Source organism: Anolis carolinensis, unplaced genomic scaffold (genome assembly GCF_035594765.1).
Source record: "Anolis carolinensis isolate JA03-04 unplaced genomic scaffold, rAnoCar3.1.pri scaffold_10, whole genome shotgun sequence".
Classification (NCBI taxonomy): Eukaryota; Metazoa; Chordata; class Lepidosauria; order Squamata; family Dactyloidae; genus Anolis; species Anolis carolinensis.
Window position 1 is genome coordinate 24777549 of NW_026943821.1, and position 8579 is coordinate 24786127.

Consider the following 8579-nt stretch of genomic DNA (forward strand, 5'->3'; position numbering starts at 1 on the left):
CTTCGGGGTGAAAAGGGTGGAATATAAATAAATAAATAAATAAATAAATAATGTCCTATGAGTTGTTTGTAATACAGGACTGACTGTATCGCAGTAATGTCCCAAAATATCTTTGTAGTTAATTGTGCAGCCTTCCCAATAAATAGGAGTCTGGTTTGATCACAAATCTGATAAAGTCCTAATATCTTAGGACTAGACCTCTCGTCCAACTTTCTAAAGTCACACACCAAACAAGCTCTCTGATTTTATATTTTACTAGATGTGCCCGGCCACGCGTTGCTGTGGCGAAGTATGGTGGTATGGAAATAAAGTATTGAGGAATTGGTGGTAGTTAAGTCAAAGGGTAAAGGTGTGGAGTCCAGATAATCCAGTTAAAGCAGATAATATACCATTATAAATGGGTTATATAGCTGTGTGGAAGGGCCTTGAGTCTACACTGCCATATAATCCAGTTAAAATCTGATAATCTGTGGAAGAGGCCTAAGTGAGGCCTAACTCTGCCTGTCCCCTTGGTGAGTGGGTTGCTAGGAGAACATGTGGGCAGAGCTTAGCCTTCTAACTGGCAGCAATTGGCTAAAAACAATTATCCCTCTCCCTCTAATTAGGATTTTATTTTTCTTTTCTTTTTGTTGTATCAACCTAGATGCGTGGATGATGGGTTGTGTTGTCAATTTTTGAGGTTGTGGGGTGTTTAGTTTTGTTGTTTTGGCAGTTGCCAGGATGCCATCACTTATATATATAGATACAACCATTTATATTTTCTTTTCTTTCTTTTTTTTTTTTTTTTTGACGTTCTCCTGTGCTTTCAAGCTGACTCAATCTTATGGAAGTGTTTTCGTGAGAAGATATATTTCTTGAAGCATGACCCAGTGGTCTCCTGGTAGGTTTCCATAGCAAGTGTGGATTTGAATCTTGGTCTCTATAAGTCCAAACCCAACTCTCAAAACCACTGCACTGTTTCTGTAATATAGAATTTCTCTGTGTGTGAAGTCCTTGTGCTCTATTGCTCGGCTTTAAAACACAATTAATATTCCAATTAGCACATTTTCTTCACGATCTCAGTATCGGCATCTACATGGGTAGTATGAGCATTTATTTCTATAAGCCTGGTCAATTAAAATTCGATTGGTTAATGAGCTGAGAATTGTTTAAGTGGCTAACAGCTCTTGTTTAAACAACTTGTCTTGCTTTTCTGTCTACGTGTGATATATCTTGTAGAAAGGCTCAGCCCATCCAGACCATTGACGCCGGCATATTTTACATTTTGAGAGATTCTTGCTTGTGGTTATACTCATTAATATCCTTCAAATGCAAATATTTTGGCTAGCTTAATCGTTTCGATGTCAAAGTCACTGGACTAATATTTCTAACCAGCTCAAGAGTATTTTAAAGTTAGAAGCTTCAATTTCATTTCTAAAAGTTTTTTAAACAACTGCAAAGTTGCAAAAGTGCTAATTTATTAAGTTCCCATTGACTTTATGAGGGTAGCCTCATAAACGAACCGTTGGAATTTTCTCACAGATTATCATCTCAGTCAGACAGCAGTCCGCTGCCAATGCCAATCCACGATCCATTAAAAGAATGACTCAAGGATAATCTTCACTTGAATGGGATAAAATCCAAGTCCTCACTAGAAACCGAATCTTCGATTGTCAACTTGAGGATTATGTCATGTGCATTAAGCATCTATAATTTCTATACATTCTGGTTTCCCCGTCATAGTTTGGAAAGTGATCCCTGTCATGATGAATTGATTTTGGCTGAAAGGCATGACTGAATTTGGCCACGTTATCTGGAGTGACTGGCTGGTTTTACAAAAGATGTTGCGATCGTAATCGCACGCCATTGTTCTGTTGATTCCATTTCCACACATGCGTGAAACTGGAGAGTGATGGCGGCCAAATGTAAGAGTCAGCTTGAGTTGAGTGGTCAGAGTAATGGAACAGGACTGGGAAACCAGGCTCACAATCTCCTCTTAGCCTTCACATTCACTAGGTGATACTGGACTGGACGTTGTAACAATAAAAGGGCATCAGGAATTACAAGCACTGACCTTAGTAAAGGTAAAGGTTTTCCCCTGACGATAAGTCTAGTTGTGTCCGACTCTGGGGGTTGGTTCTCATCTTCATTTCTAAGCCGAAGAGCCTGCGTTGTCCATAGACACCTCCTAGGTTATGTGGCTGGCATGACTGCAAGGAGCACCATTACCTTCCTGCCGGAGCGGTACCTATTGATCTACTCACATTTGCATGTTTTCGAACTGCTTGGTTGGCAAAAGCTGGGGCTAACAGAGGGAGCTCACCCACTCCCCCTGATCTTTCAGTCAGCAAGTTTAACAGCTCAGTGGTTTAACATTAAATAAATATTGGCTGGAGTTCTGTTCTGTATTTATCATTGTCTAAACTACAAGAGTTCCATCATGGACTGCTTAAAAGACAAATGAATGGATCCTAGAGCAAATCAAGCTCAAAGTCAAGCCACTAAACTCAGTATGTGATACTTCGGACACATAATGAGAAGACATAACAGTAGAAAAGACAGTGATGCTTGGCAAGGTAGAAAGCGGTAAAAGATGAAGATGAGGGAACACTGTATTCTCAATCTTTGGCACTCAATATATTTTGGACTTCAGCTCCCAGAAGCACCTACCAATGTGGCTGAAGTCCAAAAGTTGAAGTCCAAAACATCATGAGGATAAAGGCTGAAGATATGTCAGACTTCCCGTCAAAACTTTGTTTGGATCACATGTCTGGGCCTTAATGCTGAATGACAGCCCATGCAAAACAAGATCTTATCTTCTTTATGAGTTAAAAAAGTCCTGATCCATTCTCATTCTAGGGATGTATGACATTGAAAAAGATAAAAATAAAGAAATTCTGTACAATTACTTAATCACAGTTGCGAGACTGACTTATGCCAAAAAATGGAGGGATAAAAATAGGCCAGACATCAAATTATGGTACAATAAAATTTTTGAAATAATGAATATGGATAAATTAACATATCTATTATCAAACACCCAAGGCAAGCCAAGAAAACAAACAAATTGGGAACCAATCAAAAACTATTTAAAAAAAGAAAAATGCAAGATAATAATATGAAGATGGTTTAGAGAAGAATGATTGAATAATGGGCTACCCCATTATGTAAATAAGGAGAAAATAAGCAATTAGGTAGACAAGGGCACAATGGATATAAAAAGATCAATTTTCAAAGCACCGCACAATAGAAGGAAGTCAATTTTAATGTAATTGTATTGTTGGTGCATAGATGTTGTGTCTGTTGGGATGATGCAACCTGTTTTTTTGTTTTTTGTTCGTCATGTTTTCTGCACATTGGTATGTCTGTAAGTCCGTCACTTATGTTACATGTTTGATTGTCTGTTTGTTTTTTCTTTTTTTCTTTTTAATAATAAACTTCAATAAAAATTTAAAAAATTAAAAAGTCCTGATCCAAAGAAGAAGCACGAGGATCCTGGATCGAGAAGAAGATAAATCAGGTTAAGGTGGATTGGTTTCCTTGTCTTTTAGGTTCTGATTTGTGTGAGAATCCTGCACAAAAAGCAGTTGGGAACTGCTTAGCAGATGGGTCAAGGTGCTTCAGTTTGGGATGAAATCCAGATCTCTCTCCCATACATGCAAAGTCATACATCCCCGTCGGAGTCAAGGAGCCAGCTGGGCTGGATCGGGTTTGACAGCACTAGAGTTCTTTGCCTCCTGCTTTCTCTCCGTGCCAGACAGCGGGAATTAAGATGAGGTAATGGACGAGCAAGAAAACAACAAATGGACATCTCTAGGGGCCTCTGAAAAAATAACCGGACCCTTCAAGGGCCTTCACTCCCCCTCCCATTGCCTGGGGCAGTTTGAATAAGACACCAGAAGGCCAACAAGCATATCTAGCGTTTGACAAGGTCTTGAGTAGTCCAGCAACTAGAATGAGTTGGCTTGGACCCATTCTTCCAACAGTGATGGGAGCTGGACTTTACTGTCAGCACCATCTCTATCCATGAGGATCAAGGTGGAAGGGGGAGGCACCTGTCAGGTTGACGGGTTGAGTCTTGAGTTCCAAATGGAGAACGAGAAAAGAAGGGTGACGACAGCTGGAAAGGAGAGCCTTGACTGTAAGGTGAGCTCGGCTGTGGAAGGAAAAGGACACGATGCGAAAAACAGCTGCTGGATCAGCCATCTGTCTCTCGAGTTGAAGGAAGGGCTTTATTTCTAAATCATTGTTGTTTTATGTTGGGGAACTTTGGAGTTCTAGGGACCTATTTCGCACATACCGCCAAGATCCACGAAGGTCTTACTCTCCTCGTGTATTGTTTTCATTTCTCCCTAGAAACCAGGAGTCACTGGGATGTGTACATTTCCCTACAACAGTAATAATGGGGGCAGCAGAAAGGGACGATGATTTTGAGGGGCACACGCAATAATAATAACAACAGGAAAAACTCAGCCGCTATCAGGACCTCAAGATTGAACTTCAAAGACTCTGGCAGAAACCAGTACAGGTGGCCCCGGTGGTGATGGGCACACTGGGTGCCGTGCCAAAAGATCTCAGCCGGCATTTGGAAACAACAGACATTGACAAAATCACCATCTGCCAACTGCAAAAGGCCACCCTACTGGGATCTGCACACATCATCAGAAAATACATCACACAGTCCTAGACACTTGGGAAGTGTTCGACTTGTGGTTTTGCGAAATGAAATCCAGCATATCTATCTTGTTTGCTGTGCCATACAACGTCGTTGTGTTGATAATAATAATAATTTTATTTATAGACCGCCCTATCTCCCGGATGGGACTCAGGGCGGTTTACAGTCATAAAAGCAACACAAACATTACATAACAACATAATACACATTATTAAACAAAGTAAAATAATACAATTATAACAATAAATCACACTTACATGACCAGATCAAGGGGACGGGAACCATAAACCCAATATATTAAAATGTATCATTTTAGGCTAGGGAAATCTTGTGCAATATATTCAGGCTCAGAAATCGGCGGTAGTCCAATGTAATTACTCAAAAACCTGCTGATGACTGTATTTTCACTGTTAGGGCCAGTTCCACCAAGAGGCCCCATTTCTTTAGAACTCTAACTATCCAGCCCCACTTGCAACTGGCTCCCATGTTTACCTTTAGCTTCATCACACTAAAGCAGGCACGGGCAAACTTGGGCCCTCCAGGTGTTTTGGACTTCAACTCCCACCATTCCTAACAGCCGGTAGGCTGTTAGGAATGGTGGGAGTTGAAGTCCAAAACACCTGGAGGGCCCAAGTTTGCCCGTGCCTGCACCAGAGCATGGATACACTTTAAATCTGGTTTCTGCCTCCTGCAGAATTCTGGTGTTTGTAGTCTAATGAGGTTCAGGACCTGCCCCTCTCTAAACTACAAATCCCATAATTATGCAGGATGCAGAAACTGGATTTAAAGTGGATCTATGCTCTAGTGCAAGGGAACCCCGGTGGTGAAGTATGTTAAAGCACTGAGCTGCTGAATTTGCAGACCGAAAGGTCCCAGGTTCAAATCCCGGGAGCGGAGTGAGCGCCCGCTGTTAGCTCCAGCTTCTGCCAACCTAGCAGTTCGAAAACATGCCAATGTGAGTAGATCGATAGGTACTGCTCCAGCGGGAAGGTAACATTGGCGCTCCATGCAGTCATGCCAGCCACATGACCTTGGAGGTGTCTACGGACAATGCCGGCTCTTCGGCATAGAAAATGAGATGGGCACCAACCCCCAGAGTCAGACATGACTGGACTTAACGTCATTTCTAAGCCGAAGAGCCGGCGTTGTCCGTAGACACCGCCAAGGTCATGTGGCCGGCATGACTGTATGGAGCGCCAATGTTACCTTCCCGCCAGAGCGGTACCTATTGATCTACTCACACTGGCATGTTTTTGAACTGCTAGGTTGGCAGAAGCTGGAGCTAACAGCAGGCGCTCACTCCGCTCCCAGGATTTGAACCTGGGACCTTTCGGTCTGCAAGTTCAGCAGCTCAGTGCTTTAACACACTTTGCCACCGGGGCTCCTAAATAGAGCAAAGGTGCATCCAAATCCCAGGCTTCATACATGCTTTGTCTGCTTTTGGTTGACAATTTAAAAATGTTACCAAATGATGTCAATGCTAGGCTCTCTTGCCCTGATTTGTAGATACTAAAACTCCATAAACAAAGTCATCCCACAATCCATTTAACCTGATCTGTATTTTTAATGCTACTTGCAGCCTCAGCAAAAATCAGATTGTGTCTGGGTTTTCTCTGAAGTGTTTTATGTTCCCTTTCCGCATTATCCCCTTATACAGAGAGAACGGTTTGTGGGATGGGGGCAACACACCCGGCTTTGTTTCTGGAAGTTGTCATTAGAGCTTAAATTCCACGCAAATATTGTGGAGGGGGTATGTGCTTGCCCAGGTTCACCAGCCCTTTCTATTTACCGTATATACTCAAGTATAAGCCGACCTGAATATAAGCTGAGTCACCTAATTTTACCACAAAAAACCTGGGAAAACATTGACTCCAGTATAAGCCGAGGGGGGTAAATTTCAGAAATAAAAATAGATACCAATAAAATTACATGAATTGAGGCATCAGTAGGTTAATCGTTTTTGAATATTTACATAAAGCTCAAATTTAAAATAAGACTGTCCAACTTTGATCAAATCATTCTCATCTTCTTCAATGTAAATGTGCTTGCTTATGTATCCTTTTAATAATAATAGAGTAAAATAATAAATGTAATAATAATAAATACAGGAAAATAATACAAGTAATAATAAATAGAGTAAAATAATAAATGCAATAATAATAATAATAATATCAGAGTGAAATAATAAATGTATTATTAATAATAATAAAAATAGAGTAAAATAAATGTAATAGTAGCAACAATAATAGAGAAAAATGATAAATGTAATAATACTAATAATAATAGAGAAAAAATAAATGTAATAATACTAATAATAATAGAGAAAAATAATAAATGTACCCTATATTCTCGAGTATAAGCTGACCCAAATATAAGCCTACCAGGACCCTCACCCGAGTAAAAGCCGAGGGGGCGGCCTTTTCAGTCTTAAAAAAAGGGTTGAAAAACTAGGCTTATACTCGAGTATATACAGTACTCTATTTACATCAAGCACAAAAAGTATTCTGTTCCCTAAGGAAAAACCTCCATAAATTATAAGGAAACAGCTCCCCCTCCCATGTATCTGGATGGAATTTTAGCTATATTAATGGTGGTATTAGGGTCTATAACAAATGAGAAAAGGTTTTGTTGATTTTGGAAGCCTTGAAGCATTCTGGGTTAAGACACACAATAAACAAAGGGTTCAGGTTGACTCTCACCTCTATTATACTCTGGCACATAATTTCCTTCTCTCAGCTTAGAAAGCTGCCACAGACTAGCATAGCATGAGGTTATCACTGGCTTGGGATGAATGTGCCACCTCTCACTTTATTAATAGAGCCAGCTTCACCTTCTATATCTTTGGGAGTCAGCGAAATTCCTGTTATACCAGAGGGCTGTCACGGGAAGAAATGGCATGTGTCGCCCATCAAGTGCTTTGTGATAGCTTTCCTTGAAAGCAGCATAGTGTGGGCAATATGCCAAAAAGCCACACACCAATCTACCTCTCCCATTTTCTATAGTTTTTCATGGTCCACACTATATGAAGTCGTTGCAATATGTCTCAAATCACAGTGGGACTCTGGTATCCACTGGGGTTTAGGTTCCAGGAGCCCCACGGATATCAACATCTGTGGATGCTCACCCAACTATATTCAATAGTATAATATAGTGGCACGGACACTGAGAACTGGGAAGCCCTGGCCCTTGGGTGCTCTAACGGGAGCTCAGCTATTACCAGCAGTGCTGTGGAGTTGCAACAGCAGCTTTTAGAAAAGCAGAATATAAAATCCATGCTAGCTTCTTGTTTGTTCAACATCTTTAGTGCAAAACAAATATCAAATCTCTCTCCTTGCTAGGAACAGACCTTTTAAGGTTATCCAGGAATTCCTGAAATTTGGATAAGCATTATTATTAGTAGCAGTAGTAGTATGAAAAGTGAAACAAAGAATCACTCTGGTTTAAGGAATTCAGGAAGTTTTGTTTAATATGTCATCAGTACAATCACTTTACTACCCCAAATTGCAATGAGTTTTCCAGGCTGTATGGCCGTGTTCCACAAGCATTCTCTCCTGACGTTTCTCCCGCATCTATGGCAGGCATCCTCAGAGATGATGAGGTCTGTTGGAAAACTATGCAAGTGAGGCTTATATATCTGTGGAAAGTCCAGGGTAGGAGAAAGAAGTTTTGTCTGCTGGAGGAAAGTGTGAATGTTGCAATTAATCACCTTGATTAGCATTTAATGGCCTCACAGCTTCAAGGCCTGGCTGATTCCTGACTGGGGAGAATCCTTTGTTGGGAGGTGTCCCGATTGCTTCTTATCCCGAATTCCCCTGTTTTCAGATTGTTGTTCTTTGTTTACTGTTCAGATTTTAGAGGTTTTTTAAATACTGGTAGTCAAGATTTTGTTCATTTTAATTGTTTCTTCCTTTCTGTTGAAACTGTC